This window comes from Bos taurus, chromosome 15 (assembly GCF_002263795.3).
Source record: "Bos taurus isolate L1 Dominette 01449 registration number 42190680 breed Hereford chromosome 15, ARS-UCD2.0, whole genome shotgun sequence".
NCBI classification, from domain to species: domain Eukaryota; kingdom Metazoa; phylum Chordata; class Mammalia; order Artiodactyla; family Bovidae; genus Bos; species Bos taurus.
Genome location: NC_037342.1, coordinates 21,350,550 through 21,375,689, shown reverse-complemented (window position 1 = coordinate 21,375,689; position 25,140 = coordinate 21,350,550). Strand labels below are relative to the sequence as shown.

Below are 25,140 nucleotides of genomic sequence, written 5' to 3'. Positions count from 1 at the left end.
TTCTGTCTAGTCAAGGCTATGGTTTTTTCCAATAGTCATGTATGGATGTGAGAGCTGGACTATAAAGAAAGCTGAGCGCTGAAGAATTGATGCTTTTGAGCTGTGGTGTTGGAGAAGACTCTTGAGAGTCCCTTGGACTGCAAGGAGATCCAACAAGTCCATTCTAAAGGAAATCAGTCCTGAATACTCATTGGAAGGACTGATGCTGAAGCGGAAGCTCCAATACTTTGGCCACCTGATGCAAAGAGCTGACTCATTTGAAGAGACCCTGATGCTAGGGAAGATTGAAGGCAGGAGGAGAAGGGGACGACAGAGAATGAGATGGTTGGATGGCATCACTGACTCAATGAACATGAGTTTGAGTAAACTCCGAGAGTTGGTGATGGACAGGGAGGCCTGGAATGCTGCAATCCATGGGGTCACAAAAACTTGGACATGATTGAGCAACTGAATTGACTGACTGATGAATGTGGGACATACTTATATTAAAAACATCATTTGTTGTTTTTCTAAAGTTCAAACTTAATTGGCTGTCTTGTGTTTTTATTTGTGGAATCTGGCAATCCTATTCTGGTTTCTCCTTTTAAAGAATTATTTATTTTGTGCTGTGGTATGAAGGTTTAATAAAGAATAAGAAGGGAAGCTGTGGGAAATATTGTACTTAGACACCTTAATCTGCCATCTCTTTCACCTCATGAGCCTATAACACCATTTACCAAACTGGGTCTGAAGCCACACTTATTTATGAGGCTTGTCCCTGTGTCCTCAGTTCGTGATGAACAGCTGGGGATGGAGGGTTACTTGCGCGTCCTTCTGCAGCCCCTCCGCCAGGGCCTGGTTCCACCCCTTCACAAAGGGGCTGCGTCTGTTGGCTCCGCCCAAACCAAACTGGGCCAATCCGGAGGGGCTGGGCAGATCAGGGAGCCGTGCCTGGTGGGGAGATCTGATCTGGTCACTCACTGACACTTATTTGTGACCCCGAATCAAGACTTGTGACACTCGTCGTCATTCACAAACAAGGCAGAATTGAGTCACCTGACACTTGTGTTCCTAGCTGAGGGGGAGCAAAGCCTTCTTGTTTCAGTTCATACAGTAAACAGGCATCCTCTTCACGGTATATTAAGTGCCTTTTTTTTAAAAATTCTTTTGCATTTTTGTGCCTTTTGTTGCTGACTTTGTTGTATAAAGTGGCCCAAAAGCATAGTGCTGAAGTGTAGTACAGAGGCCCTAAGCACATTAAAGTGTGCCTTATAGAGGGAATAAATGTCTCAGGTAAGCTTTGTTCAGTCATGAGTTAGGCTGTTGGCTATGACTTCAATGTTAATGAATCATATGTATTCATAAAGCCTTTAAACAGAATATATATCCATCTGCTGATGATGATGTGACCACGCCTATTAGCCTGTTGGCTTCACAGGAACCTAACTTACATTTCTCCAAGGAGTTATAATTCCAAATTTTCTAATTTACTGTTTGTGGTGATTTTTTAAACAAAACTCTTGTGAATAATTGGAGAAGGAAATGGCAACCCACTCCAGTATTCTTGCCTGGAAAAATCCCATGCACAGAGGAATCTGGTAGGCTACAGAGTTGCAAAGAGTTGGACATGACTGAGCAATTTCACTTTCTTGTGAATAATAAGACCTATACATCCTAATTATATGATTTCTAGGGTTGACAACTCATTAGCACATACACCTTAGAGGTAAGGGAGACAGATTATTAAAAAACACTTTTCTCAAAGAGTAAAAGCTGACAGTCTCTGGTATTAGAATCTGGAGAGGGGATGCCAATGAACTTGCTAGTTTTCTACACAGTGAAGGTGATCTTCTTGAGAAAATAACAGTGGCAAGCCTTTCTATTTCTAGCATTTATTTTTCCTTTACAAGCTTAATTTTTATTCATACTTTTCTGAAAGAAAGTTTCTTGGCAGCAGGTGATGGTACTTTGGGGATTTTATCTTGGGATCAGATATCTTTTTGTTCCGCTCTTAGAAAATCCAAGGAGAGAAAGAGCAATGGATTGCTTCAGAGTTTGACAAGCATAGGGTTAAGATTTTCCATGAGGTGTTTATTAATATAACTAGGGAAGGCCAGAAGGAGCCATTTATTCACATCAGTTCCCTTAACCCGTTTTGCCTGAATGATTCAATTTATTTATTGCGCTGGATCTTGTTTCTTCTGGGAATTCTGAGGGATGTTAATTAAACCACTGCAACTCAAACATTTTGTAACTATTGCTTTTGAAAGAGAGACTTGTCCAAAAGTCCTTTCATCTCCTGAAATGAGGTACAGAGATCTTTGAACAAAACCAGACAGGTAGACTAGATGTTCCGTCTTCAAGCCCTCTTCCTTCCTTCCTTCTTTCTTTCTCTTTCTCCTTTAAGAATGTGTCTGTCATGGAGAACCTGGCTTCTCTGGTCCTGCCTTACTGGGATTTGTTGGTTAACCAGCAGGTCCTTCTTTCAGTTCTCTCCCATGGTGCATTTGGTTCAGCAGATCCAGCCAGAAGCAGGTGGTGAAGTGACTTGTCCTTGATTTTGCTGCTCTTTTACCTCCCTAGTTATGGTCCCTGGTGTTCATTATCTATCTTTTTCCACTTTCATTTGCAGAAAAAATTACCAATTTAAAGAGTATTTAGTTCAGTGCAGTCTCTCAATTGCATCCGACTCTTTGCAACCCCATGGACTGCAGCACGCCAGGCCTCCCTGTCCGTATCTAACTCCCGGAGTCCCCTCAAACTCATGTCCATTGAGTCGGTGATGACATCCAACCATCTCATCCTCTGTCATCCCCTTCTCCTCCTGCCTTCAATCTTTCCCATTATCAGAGTCTTATCCAATGAGTTGACACTTTGGATCAGGTGGCCAAAGTATTGGAGCTTCAGCTTCAGTATCAGTCCTTCCAATGAATATTCAGGACTGATTACATTTAGAATTGACTGGTTGGATCTCCTTGCAGTCCAAGGGACTCTCAAGAGTCTTCTCCAATACCACAGTTCAAAAGCATCAATTCTTCAGCACTCACCTTTCTTTATAGTCCACCTTTCACATCCATACATGACTACTGGAAAAACCATAGCTTTGAATAGAAGGACCTTTGTTGGCAAAGTAATGTCTTTGCTTTTTAATATGCTGTCTAGGTTGGTCATTGGAGAAAGCAATGACACCCCACTCCAGTACTCTTGTTTGGAAAATCCCATGGACAGAGAAGCCTGGTAGGCTGCAGTCCTTGGGGTCGCTAAGAGTTGGACACGACTGAATGACTTCACTTTCACTTTTCACTTTCACACATTGGAGAAGGAAATTGCAACCCACTCCAGTATTCTTGCCTGGAGAATCCCAGGGACAGGGGAGCCTGGTGGGCTGCCATCTATGGGGTCACACAGAGTCAGACACAACTAAAGTGACTTAGCAGCAGTAGCAGTAGGTTGGTCATAGCTTTTCTTCCAAGGAGCAAGTGTCTTTTAATTTCATGGCTGTAGTCACCATCTGCAGTGATTTTGGAGCCCAAAAAAATAAACTCTGTTAATGTTTCCACTACTTCCCCATCTATTTGCCATGAGGTGATGGGACCAGATGCTAAGATCTCAGTTTTCTGAATGTTGAGTTGTAAGCCAACTTTTTCACTCTCCTCTTTCACTTTCATCAAGAGGCTCTTTAGTTCTTCTTTGGTTTCTGCCATAAGAGTGGTGTCATCTGCATATCTGAGGTTATTGATCCTTCTCCCAGCAATCTTGATTCAAGTTTGTGCTTCATCCAGGCCAGTGTTTCTCATGATGTACTCTGCATATATGTTAAATAAGCAGGTTGACAATGTACAGCCTTGATGTACTCCTTTCCTGATTTGGAACAAATCTGTTGTTTCATGTCCAATTCTAACTGTTGCTTCCTGATCTGCATACAGATTTTTCAAGAGGCAGGTCGTGTGGTCTGGTATTCCCATCTCTTTCAGAATTTTCCACAGTTTATTGTGATCCACACAGTCAAAGGCTTTGCCATAGTTGATAAAGCAGAAGTAGATATTTTTCTGAAACTCTCTTTTTTGATGATCCAACGAATGTTGGCAATTTGATCTCTGGTTCCTCTGCCTTTTCTAATTTCAGCTTGAACATCTGGAAGTTTACAGTTAACATACTGTTGAAGCCTGGCTTAGAGAATTTTGAGCATTACTTTACTAGCGTGTGAGATGAGTGCAGTTGTGCGGTAGTTGGAGCATTCTTTGGCATTGCCTTTCTTTGGGACTGGAATGAAAACTGACCTTTTCCAGTCCTGTAGCTACTGCTGAGTTTTCCAAATTTGCTGGCATATTGAATGCAGCACTTTCACAGCATCATCTTTTAGGATTTGAAATAGCTCAACTGAAATTCCATCACCTCCACTAGCTTTGTTCATAGTGATGCTTCCTAAGGCCCACTTGACTTCACATCCCAGGATGTCTGGCTCTAGGTAAGTGATCACACCATTGTGATTATCTGGATCATGAAGATCTTTCTTGTATAGTTCTTCTGTGTATTCTTGCCACCTCTTCTTAATATCTTCTGCTTCTGTTAGGTCCATACTATTTCTAGAGTGATGAGAGTCTAAATTGGTTCAGCCATTTAGTAGGGGAAATTGGCCGTATCAATCAAAATTTAAAATGTGGCTACACTCTAACCTAGCAACCCTGTTTCTACAAATCTGTCCTACAAATAAATGCACAAAGATATATAAAAAAGTGATCATGAAGCATTGTTTTTAACAGCAAAAAACGAATCCAAAAAACTAGAATTTAATCTTCAATGCCATATGTGAAGTCCATTAAAGATAATAAAGCCCATCTCTCTGAACTGGCTTGGAATGATGTCTATAGTTAAACATGGCAAGTTACAGGAAATACATAGTATAGTCTAGCTGTGTTAGAAGAACTGCTAAGTCGTTTCAGTCGTGTCCAACTCTGCATGACCCCATAGATGGCCTCCTACCAGGCTCCCCCATCCCTGGGATTCTCCAGGAAAGAACACTGGAGTGGGTTGCCATTTCCTTCTCCAATGCATGAAAGTGAAAAGTGAAAGTGAAGTCACTTAGTCGTGCCCGACTCTTCACGACCCCATGGACTGCAGCCCACCAGGCTCCTCCGTCCATGGGATTTTCCAGGCAAGAGTACTGGAGTGGGTTGTCATTGCCTTCTCCGGTTAGAAGAAGAACATGTGTGCATAAAATAATATACAAGAATATTTCTGGTTTGTTGGTAATGGTGATCCTCAGGGGATGGATGGAGGAGGGGAGAAGCTGAAGGTGGCCTTTATTTGTATTTTTTATATGGTTTACTATTTATTTTATTATAATAAATACTTGATACTTTTATAATGCTATAAAAACTCATGAGAGGTTTCCAAAAGTTTTATTTTTCATTCCAGGAACTTCTGTGGAGAGGCAGTGAATACTTACCACTTGAGTGACCACATGTGACAATGTTGGGCCACCATATTGTCCATTTAACCTCCACCATCCATTTAATTGGTCCTGGATGTATTCAGATGCTCTGCATCTTGTTTCTGACCTGTACAGGAGTATCTGTGACACACCACAAACAGGTATGGAGAATATATATCCATGCAAAGAGCAGCTGCCAAGAAGTGAGGTCCAGTTGTATGCGCATGTGCTCAGTCTGTCAGTTGTTTAGTTGTATCTGACTCTTTGCAACCCCGTGAACTATAGACCACCAGACTCCTCTGTCCATGGGATTCTCCAGGCAAGAATACTGGAGTGGGTTGCCTGTTCCTCCTCCAGGGGATCTTCCCAACCCAGGGATCGAACCCATGTCTCCTGTTTCCTGCATTGGCTGACGGACTCTTTGTCACTGAGCCACCTGGGAAGCCCTTTAGTTAGATGAGGCCTAATTGGTGTGCAAGAGGTGGAAGCTCACCTTTTCACTGAAGCTTTATGACCTTAACCAATGTGATTGGTTCATAAGTGGCACGACTGAGAACTTGTCCTTTAACAGACAGCAAAATTACAGCAAAAATTACAAAGAGAGTAATTAAAGTGCTGCACTGGCCTGAATCCAGAGTGAGAATTCAGGAATTCTGCTTTCAACAGTTTTATACACGATCAGTTCAAAAGATGTTTGAGGCCTAGTCAGCATATTTGTTGAAATGGCATAATTAATTATGTGCTTTGTGAAAAGAAATATTCTTGGAGCTTTGATTTGATAGATTCATTCAGTTATTCAACAAGCATTTACAAAATTCCTAATATGTAATAAGCACTGGGCATGATTTAAATATGAAATGGATTATTCAGTTGTGCTTAGCAAAGTCCGTAGAGAAATATTAAAACATTTCAGTGCTGAGGAGCTGACTGTTGTTAAGGTATGAAGCATGTGACTGCCGTAACTATAAAATATACCACCATCTGTTATAATAAGAGAAACTCTTCGTTGCTTTCTTAAAAATGTTAATGAAGAAACTTTCCTGAAGAGGATATGTAAAATCTCTTCATTCAATTTTAAATTGCAATGTTATAAAACATATGATAAGTCAATATAGCAAAAAAATTTTTTTTTCTTTTGGCCAAAGGCTGCAGACAGAACCTAGGAGCTGTTTTTTGTTTTTTTTTTTTTAATTTTATTTTATTTTTAAACTTTACATAATTGTATTAGTTTTGCCAAATATCAAAATGAATCCACCACAGGTATACATGTGTTCCCCATCCTGAACCCTCCTCCCTCCTCCCTCCCCATACTATCCCTCTGGGTCGTCCCAGTGCACTAGCCCCAAGCATCCAGTATCGTGTATCGAACCTGAACTGGCAACTCGTTTCTTACATGATATTTTACATGTTTCAATGTCATTCTCCCAAATCTTCCCACCCTCTCCCTCTCCCACAGAGTCCATAAGACTGATCTATACATCAGTGTCTCTTTTGCTGTCTCGTACACAGGGTTATTGTTACCATCTTTCTAAATTCCATATATATGCGTTAGTATACTGTATTGGTGTTTTTCCTTCTGGCTTACTTCACTCTGTATAATAGGCTCCAGTTTCATCCACCTCATTAGAACTGATTCAAATGTATTCTTTTTAATGGCTGAGTAATACTCCATTGTGTATATGTACCACAGCTTTCTTATTGATTCATCTGCTGATGGACATCTAGGTTGCTTCCATGTCCTGGCTATTATAAACAGTGCTGCGATGAACATTGGGGTACACGTGTCTCTTTCCCTTCTGGTTTCCTCAGTAGGAGCTGTTTTTATTTCAGGTCTCAAGAAAAATGTTAAAGAAGAGTAATTAAATGACATTATTGGGGGTAAAGATTCCATATAAGGATGATTCTTTAAAGAGAAGGAAGACAGGAGACAAGCTGGAAGAAATAACACAAAGATTCGTGATTGCAAAATTCAACAAGAAATAGATCAACATAGGTACTTCCTACATGGACTGATTTCAGAGCAACTTCTGGTACTTCCTGGAAAGCATGGTGCTTATCCTTGCTTCATTATGATTCTCTTCTGGGCTGAACCCAGTCACCATGTCAGGGAGACAGCCAGGCCAGCAATAGATTGCAGAATTATCCTTGGCTGTCCTCTTTCCTTCATTCTTAGTCCTGTTTTCTGTACCTTCAGAATGCATCCCCAGCATATCCACCCCTCTCCAGTTCTACTACCTACATCTGAGTCCAAACCCCTCTCTTCTCTCATCTGGGTGAACTGATCCTCCTGCTGCTCCTATCCTCAACAATCCCTTTCCCTTATAGCAACCAGAAGAATCTTTAAAATAATCCAAGTCAGATCAGGTCATTACCCTGCTAAAACTTTCCAGTTGCTTCCTTTTGAATTTGAAATAAGACTTGAATTCATTTACCCAGCCTGCCAGGCATCAGTGGGCCTCTCTGTCTCTTCCTCTCTACCTGACATCACTCTCCTTGGCATTGGCTATACCCTTGTCACGTGGGCCTCCTTTCTACAGCTCATCTTCCCTCAGGGTCTTGGCATTTGCTCCACTTCTGCCTGAGCCATCTTTCTCACGTCTTTGTACAACTCCTGTAGCTTCAGCACAAATGCTCCTACCTTCCACAGGCTTTTCCTAATCACGTTCTTTAAAATATGCCTCTCTTAGTTTCATCCATCTCATTGGGTTTGAAGGAGAACCTTCAGGAAGCTTATAGTTATGTTTTATTTGGGATATGTACCGGAAAGTTGTCTAGGAAGCTCTAACAGACACCTTAGAGCTCTAAGCCATTTTGTCCACATAAAACTTGCTAGGCTGGTACCATGTGCCTGGAGAGTAAAGCCATTTCTACCACATTTGCCAAGTTGCACAGAGTAGGAGCAAGTGATCTGGTAGAATTTTAGTAGTGCTCCCCACATCCAGTCTGCTTTTCTTCCCTGTAGAGAATTAGTCAGGTGACCTCACTTTAAGAAGATGAGACTGTCCACTAATTATGGCCAATAAATCAAGGAGAAGTAATGCACATCTCTTCCTGTCTGAAATGCAGATGAGCAGGGTGATATTTCCAGGCATTTTCTTTCCCTCCATTTTCTTCCCGCTGTTGAGGAAGGAGCCTCCTGTCGAGTTGGTAGAGCCCCAGATTAGAAGTAACCTGGATCCTTGAGTCCCCTGTGGAGAGAAGCTATTCCAGAGGATCATCTTGGCTCAGAGATGCATGAGTAAGAAAGGAATCTTCGTTGTGTTAAGCTCATGGAATTTCAGTTACTTTTTCTGCCTCAGTGTCATCTCGGTGTACTGACCTATCTTGCTCCAAACCCACAATGTGTAAATAAGGCTGACCGCAGGGAAACTACCACCTCTGAAATGACTTATTGCAAAGCTTCCCTCAACAGGAGTCCATACTTGACACTAGACATTAGCAACCAAATTCAACTAACACTTGTGTCCTAAGAGCACCCAGGAAGGACGAATCATAGGAGTTTAGAATTTGTATCCCCGCAGGTGACCCTGGAAGCTCCATGAGCTGCTCTATGTCTCAGCATATGGTGCCCCATGTTACTCTCTGGTCCCTTGAGTCTTAGCAATAGCACTTCTCAAACTTTTCCAGCTATGTACCTCTGGCATCCCTGGAGAGAAAATAGGAAATTAAATTTCCTTTGACCACTAATCACAGTCAACATTTATTATGACAGAGTCTGTGAAGCATTCCCTAATTTTTTCAGCTGTTCGGTGAAGCCTTCTCTGATCATCCATTTAAAATTGCTAGCCCTCCTCGTACTGTGACTCCTTATTCCGCTTCCCCACTGGCCGTGTCATCCCCTGATCTGCTGCATGTTTTGCTTGTCGCTGTGTAAACTGTTTGCTCCTCCCAGTAGAATGTAAGCTCTACGAGGGCAGAGGTTGTCACTGCCTTTGTCATTGCATCTCCAGCACCTGAAGAGTTTCTAGCATGTGGTGGGTGTTTGTTGACTCTATACAGTGCTCTGTAAGCAGGTAGAGAACACATTCCCCAGGAGTGTGGGCATCTGGGGCTGGGGAGGAGGGTAGGGCAGGTGGGCAGGCAGGACTGCCCCCCACCCCAGACAGCAGCTTGTGACAGACAGGCTGGTGCCGAGCACAAGCCTCAGAATGAGCTGAGGACATGGGCAGATGCAGAGCAAGGGGTCGAGATAGCAACACAGCTGAAGCCCATGCTGTCTGCAGTGCAGTCCCCCTCAGCCCTTAGGACTTCAGAACAATTACTACATTTTTGAAATGCTGACTGGTATTGGCTTTCTTATGGAAAACAAACAACAGAGTTTTGAATTTTGACATGGGGTCTGAGTGCTCTGGAGAGAAGGGAAATAATAGACACATGAATAGGCTCTTCCCTCATCCTGTGGCCATCCTGCTCAGAAGGCAAACTCTAGGTCACTACTTACTCTGCCACAGGCAGGGTGCTGTGCACTTGAAGGAAAATAGCCAACATTAACTGAGACCCCCTTAAGTGCTGGGTAACATTTATTAACTGTTTTACATTTTTAAGTCACTTTATCAACATAGAGTCCCTGTAAATCAGGTGTTCCTATCACCCTGACTCACAGAGGAGGGAACTAAGGTCCTGAGAGGCTCACCCACTTTTTCTGAGATAATAGAGCTTGAAGGTGGGCACAGCTGATTTGAACTTGGGTTCTCTGATTTCTGACTCTGCTCCTATAACGGGTGTGACAGTGCCTGTCTACTTTCTGCCCTTTATCTCAGTTCTTACACTGGACATATGTGACAGGGACAGTTAGAGCCCAAGTGTCACAGATGAGGAGGCTAAGACTTGAGAAGGCTGAGTAAACGTGTCCAAGGTCACCAAGTATTTCAGCATTGGACCCTGGGCTCAGATTTATTTAGTTCCTATTCCCTGGTGGCTCAGATGGTAAAGCGTCTGTATGCAATGCAGGAGACCTGGATTCAATCCCTGGGTTGGGAAGATCCCCTGAAGAAGGAAATGGCAGCCCACTCCAGTACTCTTGCCTGGAAAATCCCATGGACAGAGGAGCCTGGTAGGTTACAGTCCACGGGGTGGCAAAGAGTCGGACATGACTGAACAACTTCACTTTCACTTTTCATTGCTCTCTTTTATAGCATCCTGTAATTTCCCTTTGCTGATTTATTTACTTGCCAAGGCTGTACTAAGAGTTTCTAGTTGGTGGAGAATTCTTGGTGTTGAACAAACAAGGTTAATGAGGTCCTGGGTTTCCTTTTGAGTGACTGTCAGTTCTCCATTTGCACCCCTCACCCACCATCCATTGGTCACCATCCTTTGTAATTCTTTGTGCCTAGAGGTTCACTGCAGTGAACTACCTCACCTAGCTCATTTGTCCTCCAGCTTCCAGTTGGGTTCAGACAGAGGCACTAGCAGCACATCAGAGAATGAGAGGAGAGAGAGGCCGGTGTAGCCCAATGCACCTGTTACCCTGTCCTTCCTCGTCTCCTTGCTGTGGCTTTGGTTCCTATTGGGTGGCTCCTTTCTTATGGCTCTGGAACACGATAACATCACTCCTCCCTGCTACCCTCCACCTATTCACTCTGTACCCTATAAAGCCTATAGGTGATAATAGCTTTCCACTCTTAGTTTCCGTATGTTTCATCGTCTCTTATAGGTGGTTGTGTTGTTTCCTCACAGGTCTCTGACCCTTAAACAAGTCATGTAAAATTTTAGAGTCTCAGTTTCCTTTTTTTGTAAGATGGGGTGTGTAATACCTACCAAAATGGTTTTGTGACATTTCAGTTGTTTGGTGCAGTACCTGGCCCCAGGTAAATGGCAGTAGATTATAGCTGTTTAATAATCATTACTGGTATAAATATTCTCTGCCTTGAGGACCTCAAGCACTTATATTCAGTGTTCTGTCACTATGCAGAATCATCTTAAATGGCACAAATGTACAAGGTACTTCCCCTTGATAGCCTCGGTGGGAACACAAATGAGTGTCTTCATGGATTGACCAGTAAACGCATTACTTTTCACTGATGTTGACCATTGGAAATGACAATAATAGCTTTCTTGAAAAGTGTAAGTGAAAGTCGCTCAGTTGTATCTGACTCTGCGACCCCATGAACTATACAGTCCATGGAATTCTCCAGGGCAGAATACTGGAGTAGGTAGCTGTTCCCTTCTCCAGCAGATCTTCCCAACTCAGGAATCGAACTGGGGTCTCCTGCACTGCAAGCAGATTCTTTACCAGTTGAGCTACCAGGGAAGCCCAACTTTCTTGAAGTCATACTTTTTTTTTTTTTTTAAACCACATACTGTGACAATTAAGTAGTCAATTAATCCTCAAAATGACCTTCCTTAAGTGATGGTTACCAGTCATAATTCAGAGAGATCTACCTGCCCCAGGCCAGTCTCAGCCAGGCAGAGCTGAGATCTAACATGGGTCTAACTCACAGTTTTCTGTCTCTGAAGCCTGAGCTCTTCATCCGCATGGGAGCCAGATGAGGGTGGCAATCACAGCAGCTCTCTTCACTTCCTTCCAAGAGGAGGCTTGGCTGTCTTGGTGATGCATGTCAGAGAATATAACACTCACTTCCCTTCCTTTCCCCCAAACCTACTTATCATTCTGTCACACAGAAGGCAAACTGGGTCCCCCAGGGTGCTTAATGAGTTTAGTAAGCCAGGGAAAGGGGCAGTGCTGAGGCTCGAGGTGGGTGTGTTTGATGAAGCTGCGGAGACTTCAAAGTGAGGTCAGGGGTCTGTGGAATCCATCAAAGCAAGCCTCTTGCCAGGAGCCACACAGAAGGATGACGGAGCAGGAGGGAGTCCTGCAGAGAGGGAGGGCTGGCCTGGGTGAGGGAGAGGGGATGGGGGAGGTTGGTGAGAGGACTGCAATAAAGGCAGCAGCAGGAGTGAGGCCTCCGCATGGCACGTGAGGGGTGGGGTTTCTACTAATGAGAAACCTGGAGAGAGAGGGTCCCCATCAAACCTGAACCTTCGAGTCAGAAGGAACGGATCAGAACGCCATGCCAAAACCCTGAGGACAGCAAGTTCAAATTTGCTTTCTCATTAGCTGAAATATTTGGAATAAATAAACTGATTTCTCTGGAGCCCACTTTATTACATTAGGAGTCATCTTTCATCAGGGTTGGGAGGCGAAAGACACTTGTGTCTCAGAGGTATACCCATTTTGAAAATACTTGAATAGGCTATTTGATCATTTATGAGAAATGAAGGTGACATACTTGAAAGTTTCCCCCTTTTCCCCACCCTCAAACAAAGAAAACACTCCGTGTATATGTTAACCATTAAAAAAAGAAACTCCAGGTTTTCTTGCTGACTAAGACAGTAGGAACAGACAGCTGATATAATACATCAAATTCAAAGGCCACCTCACTAGGAGGAGCTTAGCAGGGAGCTGGGAGCCTTGACATAACCTTAAAATATTCAGTGAAGGGAGTTTTTTCTCCATAGAACAGCTTCTAAAGATGGGTTTTGATAGTCTCTGAATAAACTCAGCATTGAGTAAATACCTGTAATATTTTTAACTGTTTAGCCCATGTTAAAGCCCCTGGGTCTCCCTGCTTCTTGAGAGCCAGATAAAATTGGCTTCTGTGATCTGTGGATCTATGTGGGGCTGGGGAATGGGTGGTTACATTCTCTTGGTCATCTTTGGGTCTTCCTTAGTTTACACATCATTTCATTAGTCTATCTGCATCCCAGGTGAGCAGAAGACCAAGACATAAAACTAGGCTACTTCCTTGATTGTCACTTTATAGTGCATATTGTGTAGTAAAATCATCTTGCTACTTTTGATACTTCATATCACAAGTGTCTTGAGAGTCTCATCTTCCTTCCAAGTGTCTCATGAAGGTGTTGCTAAATTGGATGTATCCCCCACAAATGCATATATGGAAGCGCTAAAACCCAATGTGATGGTGTTTGGAGGTGGGACCTTTGGGAGATAATTAGATCTAGATGAGGTAACGAGGGTGAGGCCCTTGTGACTGAATTAGTGCCTTTATAAGAAGCAACATCAGGGGGCTGTTCTCTCTCTCTCTCTACCAGGTAAGGGCAAAGGGATAAGGCTACCACTTACAATCCAGGAAAAGAGCTCTAATCAGAATCTTACCACACTGGCACCCTAATCTCAGACTTCCAGCCTCTGGAGCTGTGAGAAAAGACATTTTTTTGTTTAAACCACTCAGTCTGTGGTATTTTATTACAGCAACCAGAGCTGACTGAGACAGACATTTTCCCCATTGAAGTTAGTTTCTCCCCTGCCAACCACCAAAAGTAAATTTGGTATTGCTTTTAGGGCTTCCCAGGTGGTGCTAGCGGTAAAGAACCCACTCACCAATGAAGGAGACATAAAAGACGTGGGTTCGATCCCTGGGTTGGGAAGATCCCCTGGAGGAGGGCATGGCAACCCACTCCAGTATTCTTGCCTGGAGAATCCCACGGACAGAGGAGCCTGGTCGGCTACAGTCCATGGAGTCACAAAGAGTCCGACACGACTAAAGAGACTTAGCATGCACATTAGGACAACCTGACTTTTTCACCCACCTCCTTCTCAAGTGTCAAAAAGGAAAACATCTTCTAATTCCTCCCTCCAATATCATGTGTGGGTAGGAAACAGGTCCCTGACTTTGCTCCTAACTGGCTGGTTGGTGCTGGGTATCTGATTTACCATTCCTTTTAGGTTTATGTTTATATGCTGATCAAGTGCAGTAGTTGGAGTAGATGATTTGTAAAGTCAGTTCTTGTATTGAAACACATGATCTGATGATGTACAGAGATGGAAAATTTTAGATAACCCCTGAACAATAGCAAAACCTTACTAATAAAGATACCATAAAGGCTAAGAATGCAAACTGCTAGTCTCTTGGGACTTTATCTTTGAATCCAGAAAGATGATTCTGGGAAGATACTTTTCAGTTCATTTTACTTGAGTTCCAGTTAATGTTAAAATCAAAGTCCCACCTCAGGGTCTATCTGTGTATTTTTGTGCCAGGATTGGAATTAAATAGTTGAGACGTGATTTTAGTTATTCCATTAGACTCAACTGTTTTTTAGGGAAAATAAATTTTTCTATCCTGCTTCATTTAAATTCCTTATCATTTTTCAAGTATTTATGGAACCCTTAATAATTTCTCCTATTACTCTTGGTAACATGATCATTTATCTCAAAAAAATGTGTTCTTTGAATCATCTGAGGATCTTGATAAAAATAAATTCCCTAAATCCCTTTTTAATTAAGGAATATTCAGAAGTCCATTGTACCCTGTGCTGAAGCACACTTTCTTTTCAGCATTTTTCTCCTGCTTTATTATCCAGAGGAATGTAAGAATCCAGATAAAGACCATTTGGTTTTATCTAGGTCAGGCCTAAAAATCTCCTCCTGGGAAGCATGGATTCCCTGACTTGACAAAGTCAAAACGATTTCTAATGCCAATGAATTTGTAAAATTAAAAAAAAAAAAAGTTTTCAGAGAGCAACAGGAGGGAACAAAAAGCCAGTTAGACAATCCTTTTTAGGAAAAAAAAAAATACAAGATCTTGAGTTAGAAAATGAGAGCTGTGGCCTTGGCTGTATCCCTTGGACACAATTTCCTGCTGTTTATAGGGACATTGCGAAGAGTTGACTCATTGGAAAAGACACTGATGCTGGGAGGGATTGGGGGCAGGAGGAAAAGGGGATGATAGAGGATGAGATGGCTGGATGGCATCACCGACTCGATGGACGTGAGTCTGAGTGAACTCCGGGAGTTGGTGATGGACAGGGAGGCCTGGCGTGCTGCGATTCATAGGGTCACAAAGAGTCGGACATGACTGAGAGACTCAACTCAACTGAACTATAGGGACATTGATAATACTCTCCCCATAGTGCTGTACCGTAGGTTACCTGTGGTGGTACAGGTGGTATGGGTCTCCCAGGGAGCCCAACAGGTGCCCCATCTTCATTGATTAAACTCCAGACCAAATGAGAAATAAGATGAAGTGTCAGTAAGCCTTCACTGATGAAAGCTAGCTTGGTAGGTGTAGCTTAGTATAGGAGCTAAAATTAACGTGCAATTCCTGACACCCAGGTCTCAACCCTGGAACAACATGGAGGTGGGGAGAGACATTCCTTCTGACATTGCTAATTCATATTGGGACACTGTATGTGTTGGCTTTCTCTTCTTCAAGCAACCAACCTGTTTAACTTAAACAAAACAATTTTATTAGAGGAATGACTAAAACACAGAACTCAGAATGCACAAGAAGAAGGGTAAGAGCCAAGATACCCTGGAGGCGAGGTTGGGTTGAGGAGGCCACATGGCAGTCTCATGGCAGAAACATTAGGGTGAGGGCCCTGATCTTCTGTGACTGGAGTGACAACCATTTGTGGTCTCCTTATTTTTCTGTTTAAGATTCAGGATCCAAGGAGGAAGCATCTGAGTGCCAGGGCTTTGGTTACCTGGCTCTCCTTGGACAAGGGTGAGTGGAGCCCTTGGAGTAGGTCCTAGGACTCTCTGTGTGGTGCTGAAGAGTCAATACCAATGAAAGAAATTAGGCTTCTATTAGGAAGGGGGAATAGCTCTCCAAAACTAATAAGATTCCAATGCAGTCACTATCATTATGAATTCATAACAGAGCAGGACCCTGTGAGGCCTTCCTGGACAGACCTTTTTTCATATACTCTGCTTCAGCTCCTCTCTGAAGCACCCAGATAATAATATCTGATACCCACTTCTTGAGTTGTTTTACAGATGCTACAACTTCCACCAAATGGAAGAAATTAACACATTCGCTCTGGAGTCTGGCCAGAACCAGGAAATATTTGCAGTAATTTATTGCCCATTTATTTTAACTCCCATAAACCAATCATAGTTGATCATAAGCTGATCACATACCCCTTCCTTTCCTTGCCTTTAAAAATGTTTTGCTGAAACCCATTGACTTTGAGTTTTTTACGCATTAGCTGTCCCAGATGTTTGCATGGCACCTTACAATAAACCCTGCATGTTGCTTTCCTACTGAGAGCACAACCTGCTGTCAGTAGGCCGGCTTTACTGCTCATGGATGAGTGGGCCCAAGTTTTGGTCTGCTAACACATTTTGCTTGCCTATAGATCTAACCCAGAGTTTGTATACGAGGTCCTTTAGATTTTGTCCTGAGCCAAAATTTCTAAATGTCTAGTCTTATTTGTCACTTTCTTACACTTTCTACTCTGATCATTACTTGTACGCACCACGTCCTTTGATATTTGTGATCCTAGTTTTCATCTGCCTTTCTCACTGTCTACCTTCTCTCTTTATACCTGGAAAACTTCTACTCATCCTTCAAGACCCAATTCCGATGTTACTTTTTATCTTTGTGAAGTGCAAAATAGAATTAAACCATCTCTTTTCCTCATTGTCTTGTGCTACCATGCACTTATACCTCTCTACTATTACACTACTTATCAGATTGTATTATAATGACTTATTTGTGCATTTGTCATCATGACAAGGGCAGGGACTATGTATGCCTCACAATTTGGTACCTTTTACAAGGTAGAAATTTAATATATTTGGTTTTTGCTTTTCTTGAAATCTTCATGTTATGACTATTGATGTGAAGACCATTAGACTGGAAGTCAGAGAACTAACTCTGTCCTGGCTTTCCATTTTTATGGTTACATAATCATAATGTCTCAGTTTCCTTATCTGCTTAAGAAATAGATTATACTACATCATTGGCTTATACAAAAGAGTAGTCTTAAACAGGAAAAAAGTTAATTTCTCTCCCTTACTTAGCTGGACATCCTGAGATAAGCATTCCAGGTCTGCTATGGTGGTACCACAAGGTTACCAGGGACAAAAGTTTATTCCCACTGATGCTCCACACTGCTTAGGAGCTGCCTTGTAGTCTAAGATGGCTGCTTGTATCAGTCTAGGCTCTGTCAGTATGGAAAGTAGAGGAAGGAAGGGGTGAAGGAAAGTCCACCTCATCTCTTTAGGGAAACTTTCTGGAAGTCTACATCACACTTTTTACATCCAATTGGCCAAAACGTAGACACATCACCAAATATGATGCAAAGAGGAATAAGAAATATAGTTTTCTTTAGCTGGGCAACAACACACTCAGCTAAATGTAAATGTTCTCTGTGCCAAAGACAAGGAGGAGAAAGTATAATGAGAGGTAATTACAATCTCGTCCATAGTGACTATTTTGATCAAAGTGATTGAATAAAGCATCTTGGGGATTAAAAACTAAGCTTAAACTTGAAAGATGAGAAGAACTTAGTTATGCAAAAGGCTATGGAAATAATATGTCATGAAAAATTAGCAAATACAATTACCATAAGTTATTACACAGGGATTGTATTACATGTTCATCAATTTTCTGCAAACTCCTATATCATTTTCCTTTTTCTGGACATTCTGGAAGACTATGTCTCCAAGCCTATCTTATAATTAGGATGAGGTCTTGTGACTGAGTACTGACCAATGGCCTTTGTTCCATTTCCACGGCTGGGCACCCCCCACCCCCTTCTTTTTTCATGGCAATTGTGAATCCATGTGTTGAAGGTATGATGTCCCAAAAGGGAAGTAGTCTGGATCTCTGAGTCACTTCTCAGAGGAGAGTATATCAAGCTTTGATATGAGTGATAAATAATAATTTTAGTAAACCACTGCTATTTTGGGATTATTTGTTACCTCAGCATATCCTGTCCTATTTTGGCTAATTTTAGTAATAGAGAATAAATATGACTTGAGAACTGGAAGTGAAGTATAGAGTGGGATGGTATAAGGTGAAATTGGAGAAAGAGGCAGGAATGGGATTAAGGAGACCAGGTAGTGAGCTTATGACAATAATCCAGTTCAGAGGTGAGGATTTTTGGATTAGAGTGATGGCAGTTGAGATGGAAAGAAGCAAATAGACTTCTGGAGCAAGAAAAAATCCTTTTATTCAAAAGAAAAATAGAAGAGGAGATATTTTGATTAAAGAAGAGGTAGGATCTAGATGCACAGCCTTTTAGTCTCCTCTTTGCCCCGAAGGTTTATCTACACAACTCTAAGATCCATGGAGACACCGTCTGAAAGTCAGTGGTCTAGATGATGCTGAAAACCTTTCCAGCTTTCACACTCTGAAGTTTTATTGACTTATTACTTATAATATCTCTAGCCTGGCCTATCTTCAGTTTGGATATTTGGTAAGTTAAATGTTAATTTGAGGAGCCAGACTAAAAAATAATTACTGAATTAAATCTTTGGAAACTAACAGCTGAGCATAGTGCCAAAAAATTTAGATGCTTCATAAAAACACATTTTTTAAAAATATACTTTTTTTCCGATTAAATAATTAACATGTGTTTTTTTTTTTAATGTGAAATCTTAAAAAATGTGAAGAGAGAAAGAGATTTCATAAAAGTCACTTACAGTTCCACAACCCAGAAAGAAACAGCATTCATTTATATTTTGGTTTCATCAGGGTGGAGACTGGAGCCTTGCAGGATGGTCGTGTGGTGATTTTTCTGGGAAAAGGAGTGGGTACCATAGAACAGGTCTTGAAATCAGAAAGAAAAACATATACAGCACAGATACCTACTTGTATCTTTAGGTGCTCTGAACTGTGTTCTAAGTTCAGCCACACCTGAATTGTGGCTACTCCTCTCAGGCTCCAAAAACTCCTACTGGGTAAAGAACAGGATAGGGAGTCTGAGTTTTCCAGACAAAATTATATTATAACCAGAAGGACTTGAGATAAGTGCTAATTCAGCTCAACCCCTTGGTTTATAGATGTGGGTAGCCCCACCATGTCTTTGTATGGCAGGGGAAGCACTGTGTGACTTTCCTGGGTCACGAGGGGCAGCATAGCATGGTAGTTTAGAGGACAGACTTTGAAAATAGGCTGCCTGGGTGAAATCCCAGTTCTGTAAATTATCAGCTAAATGATGTGAGGCAAAGTATTGAGTTGGGAAAGAGTGAAGTACCTGGACCAAAGAGGAAATGATGCTTAGTTGTGGATGTGTCTGGTGATGAAAGTAAAATCCAATGCTTCAAAGAACAGTATTGCATAGGAACCTGGAATGTTAGGTTCATGAATCAAATTAAATTGGATGTGGACAAGCAAGAGATGGTAAGAATAAAAATCGACCTCTTAAAGGAATCAGTGAACTAAAATGGATGGAAATGGGTGAATTTAATTCAGATGACCATTATGTCTATTACTGTGGGCAAGAATCCCTTACAAGAAATGGAGTAGCCCTCATAATCAATAAAAGAGTCCAAAATACAGTACTTGGGTACAACCTCAAAAATGACAGAATGATCTTGGTTTGTTTACAAGGCAAGTCATTCAATATCACAATAATCCAAGTCTATGCCCCTACCACCAATGCAGAAGCTGTGAAAGGTCTATGAAAATCTACAAGACTTCCTAGAACTAACACCTAAAAAAGATGTTCTATTCATCATTGGGGATTGGAATGCAAAAGTAGGAAGTCAAGATATACTCTGCTACTGCTGCTGCTGTTAAGTTGCTTCAGTCGTGTCCGACTCTGTGCAAACCCATAGATGGCAGCCCACGAGGCTCCCTCATCCCTGGGATTCTCCAGGCAAGAACACTGGAGTGGGTTGCCATTTCCTTCTCCAATGCATGAAAGTGAAAAATAAAAGTGAAGGCGCTCAGTTGTGTCTGACTCTTAGTGATCCCATGGACTGAAGCCTACCAGGCTCCATCCATGGGATTTTCCAGGCAAGAGTACTGGAGTGGGTTGCCATTGCCTTCTCTGCAAGATATACACAGTAACAGGTAAACTTGGCTTTAGAGAACAAAATGAAGCTGGGCAAAGGCTAACTGAAGTCTACCAAGAGAATGCACTGGTCATAGAAAATACCCTTTTTCAACAACACAAAAGATGACTTTACACATGGATGTCACCAAATGGCTAATAGTAAAATCAAATTGATTACATTCTTTGTAGCTGAAGATGGAGAAGCTCTACACAGTCAGCAAAAACAAGACCTGGAGCTGACTGTAGTTCAGATCATCAGCTTCTCATGGCAAAATTTAGGCTTAAACTAAAGAAAACTGGGAAAACCACTAGTCCAGCCAGGTATGACTTAAATCAAATCCCCTATGAATATGCAGTGGAGGTAACCAATAGATTCAAGGGATTAGAACTTGTAAACAGTGTGCCTGAAGAATTATGGATGGAGGTTTATAATATTGTACAGGAGGCAGCAAACAAAACCATCCCAAAGCAAAAGAAAAACAAGAAGGCAAAGTGATTATCTGAGGAGGCCTTACAAGTAGATAAAGAAAGAAGAGAAGTGAAAAGCAAGGGAGAAAGGGAAAGGTATATCCAACTAACTGCAGATTTCCAAAAAACAGCATGGAAGACAAGAAACCCTTCTTCAATGAACAGTGTATAAAACTAGAAGAAAACAACAGAAGGGGAAAGACTAGGGGTGTCTTCAGGAAAATTAGAGATATCAAAGGAATATTTTGTCCAAAGATGAGCACAATAAAGGACAGAAAATGTAGAGACCTAGTAGACACTGAAGAGAACAAGAAGAGATGGAAAGAATACATGGAAGAACTGCAAAAAAGATCTAAATGAACCAGGTTACTATAATGGTGTGGTCAGCCACCTAGAGCCAGACATTCTGGAGAGCAAGTCAAATGGGCCTTAGGAAACACTGCTGTTAATAAAACTAGAGGATGCTACAGAATTCCAGTAGAACTATTCAAAGCCCTAAAGGATGATGCCATCAAGGTGTTGCATTCAACATGTCAGCAAATGTGAAAGGCCTAGCAGTGGCCACGGGACTGGAAAAGTTCAATCCTCATCCCAATTCCCAAGAAGCGTAGTACTAAAGCATGTGTTCACTGTCAGACAAGTGCACTCATCTCCCATGCTGGTAAGGTCATGCTTAAAATCTTGCATGCTAGGCTTCAGCATTATGTAAACCAAGAACTTCCAGATGTCCAAGCTGGGTTTAGAAAAGGAAGAGGAACCAGAGATCAAATTGCCAACATTCGCTGGATCATAGAGGAAGGTAGGGAATTCCAGAAAAACTTTACCTCTATTGCATTGACTATGCCAAAGCCTTTGACTGTATGGATCATAATAAACTGTGGAAAGCTCTTAAAGAGATGGGAATATCAGACCATCTTACCTGTCTCCTGAGAAACCTGTACGTGGGTGAAGAAGCAACAGTTAGAACCCTATATGTAGCAACTGATTGGTTCAAGATTGAGAAAGGAGTACAACAGGGCTGTCTGTTGTCACCCTGTTTGTTTAACCTATACACCGAGCACATCACGAGAAATGACAGGGTGAGTGAGTTACAAGCTGGAATCAAGATAGATGGGAAAAACATCAACAACCTGCCATTACAGTGGTATGCAGATGATGCCTCTCTAATGGCAGAAAGAGAAGAGGAACTAGAGAGACTCTTGATGAGGGTGAAGGAGGAGAGTGAGAGTCAGCTTGAGACTAATTATTAAAAAAACTAAGATCATGGCATCTGGCGCCATTACTTCATGCAAATAGAGGGGGAAATGTGAAAATAGTGACAGATTTTCCCTTCTTGGGCTCTAAAATCACCGTGGATGGTGACAGCAGCCACGAAATCAGAAGACATTTGCTTCTTGGCAGGAAAGCTATGACAAACCTAGACAGTGTGTTGAAAAGCAGAGACATTACTCTGCCAGCAAAGGTCCATATAATCAAGCTTATGGTCTTCCTAGTGGAACATATGGTTGTGCGAGCTGGACCATAAAATAGGCCGAGTGTCGAAGAACCGATGCCTTTGAACTGTGGTGCTGGAGAAGACTCTTGAGAGTCCCTTGGACAGCAAGTATATCAAACCAGTCAATCTTAAGGGAAATCAACCCTGAGTACTCATTGGAAAGACTGATGCTGAAGCTTAAACTCAAGTATTTTGGGCATCTGATGCAAACAGATGACTCATTGGAAAAGTCACTGATGTTGGGAAAGATTGAGGGCAGAAGGAGAAGAGGGCATCAGAGGATGAGATGGCTGGAGGGCATCACCAATAAGATGGACATGAACTTGGACAAACTTCGGGAGATGGTGAGGGACAGGGAGGCCTGGAATGCTGCAATCTGTGGGGTTGCAAAGAGTCGGACACAACTGGGTGACTGAACAGCAACAGTGATTGAGTTTGGATGGGCAAAAAGTGCATTCAGATTTTGCCATAAGAGCGTATGGAAAACCCTGAACGAACTTTTTGGCCAACCCTATACATAAGTTTTTGTGCTTCAGTTTTCTTTTCCTGAAAATGAGGATACTCATGATCCTTACCTCACAGAGTTTCTGGTATAGTAAGTCTGTGGTAAGATATTTCAAACAGTGCCTGGAACATGGTAACGTCACAGAGAATGACAATCATCATTATTATTTACTATAGGAGTTGAGACTTGATAACAACCCTCCTGACTCCCTGAATTTGATGCTCATCACCCGATTTTTCTTCCTTAGCTTTCTTGTCCTGAACATAACTGCCTTATAGTCTCTACATGGCAAGCATGAAGTGAAAGTTGCTCAGTCGTGTCCGGCTCTTTGCAACCCCATGGACTATACAGTCCACGGAATTCTGCAGGCCAGAATACTGGAGTGGGTAGCCTTTCCCTTCCCCAGGGGATCTTCCCAACCCATTGATTGAACCCAGGTCTCCTGCATGGCAGGCAGATTCTTTACCAGCTGAGCCATAAGGGAAGCCACAAGGGAAGACATGGCAAGCATAGTCAGGATTAAAAACATAAACTGGATCATGGCACCTTCCTAGTTGAATCCTTCAGTGGTTTCCCCTGCCTGGCATTACCTACCACTTCCCTGATGGCTCAGATGGTAAAGAATCTGCCTGCAATTCAGGATACCTGGGTTTAAGCCTCAGGTCAGGAAGATACCCTGGAATAGGGCATGGCAACCCACTCCAGTACTCTTGCCTGGAGAATTCCACAGACAGAGAAGCCTGGCGGGCTACAGTCCATGGGGTTGCAAAGAATCGGACATGGCTGAGCAGCTAACACTTCCTTCATGCCTCTCTCCTTGGGCTTCGGTCACTCTCTTCTACTTGGTTTCCTCGTAAGGCTCCATGTTTCTTTGGTCTTGAAACTTTTGCTTGCATTGTTCTTTTAGAACATTTCTCCCTCCCTCTTCATTTTGCCTTTTCATTCCTCGCTGTCTCCCTTTTCATCTTGTCAGCTTTTACTCATCCTGCAGAATTCACCTCAAGAGTTGCCCTCAAGTGAAGATAAGCAGAAGCCTTTATGGGGACTTTCCTTGATCCCCCATTATTTTAGCTGCTCCTGCCCATTGACACGCTCCTGTGATATTATATGTATTATACTTTCTATGAAGAAATAATGTGTATTATACATAAGGTAAGGGCAAACCAATGGTTCAGCGGTAAAGAATCTGCCTGCCATTCAGGAAATGCAGTAAACATGGGTTCGATCCCTGGGTCAGGAATATCCCCTGGAGGAAGGTGTGGCAAACCATGCCAGTTTTCTTGCCTGGAGAACCTCATGGACAGAGGAGCCAGGGCTCAGACATGACTGAAGCGACTGAACACTCATGCATGCACGCGTACATAATGTATATACATGCATGCATCCACCAACAAAACTCTAGAAATGATGAAACCAAGATCAAAATATAATTTATTATAATTGGGGTTATTTCTGAGTTCTGGGACCCTAAATAACTTTGGTAATTTCTCTTTATTTCTCTCTCTCTTCTTTCTCTTGTCGAGAGTGCTCTAAAACCATGAAATCTTTCTCTTTCCCTTTCCTTCTCCTAACACTTTGAATAGTCCCTTCTCTACTAGTTTGTAAGACCCATGAAAATATCATTAATATTATTATTATCACAAATATTCTACCATTATATTTCTCTGTACCTAGCATAATGTACTGGAGAAAGAAATGGCAACCCACTCCAGTGTTCTTGCCTGCAGAATCCCAGGGACAGGGGAGCCTGGTGGGCTGCCGTCTATGGGGTCGCACAGAGTCGGACACGACTGAAGTGACTTAGTAGCAGCAGCAGCAGCATAATGTACATAGTGGTACTGAATAGTTATTTCTGGAATAAGTGAATAAAAGAAATAATGAATAATAATATTTTTACTGATATAGCATTTGTATGTATCCAAGGGGTGACACTTAAGCAGAATACTTCATTACCCTTCATCTTTGAAAGTGTACACTTATAGATTTTTTTTTAAAGTACTATTTGAATTCATTGCAATAGAATAGGATGATTGTTAAACAACATTTCAGTTAGTATAAAATAGTTCCTTTTTTTTTTCTCTGCCTAATGCTAGTTTACATAATACCACATTTCTGCCACTCTCCAAAAAAGCATAAACTGCTTTTCTGGAGCCTCATATTTTAAGAAAATAGATCCTTACTTTCTGTACAGGCATTTTCTATCTTTTCCTCCCATTACATCATGTATTAGTTTCCTGTTACTGCTATAACAAATTACTACAAATCTAGTGATTTTTAAATGGCATAAGTATATTATCTTACGTTTCTGGATGTGAGAAATCCAAAATGGGTCTCATCAGGCTAAAATCAAGGTATCAATTTGCTGCACTCCTTCTGAAGGGTCAAGGGGAAAACTGTTCCTTGTCTTTTCCAACTTCTAGAGGTTGCCAGCATCCATTGGCTCAGGACACCACTCCAAACTCTGCTTCGTTGATTTCTCTCCTTCTCAGACTCTCCTCCTGCCTTCCTCTT

General features: G+C 41.9%; 1 non-coding gene across 1 annotated transcript; it reads left to right on the top strand.

Moving 5' to 3' along the window:
• Nucleotides 1-22,569: 22,569 nt before the first annotated feature.
• On the top strand, nucleotides 22,570-22,629 carry MIR2285BA-2 (microRNA mir-2285ba-2). The gene has a single exon (NR_162269.1). It is a non-coding gene; the product is annotated as a microRNA mir-2285ba-2 (primary transcript).
• Nucleotides 22,630-25,140: the final 2,511 nt, after the last annotated feature.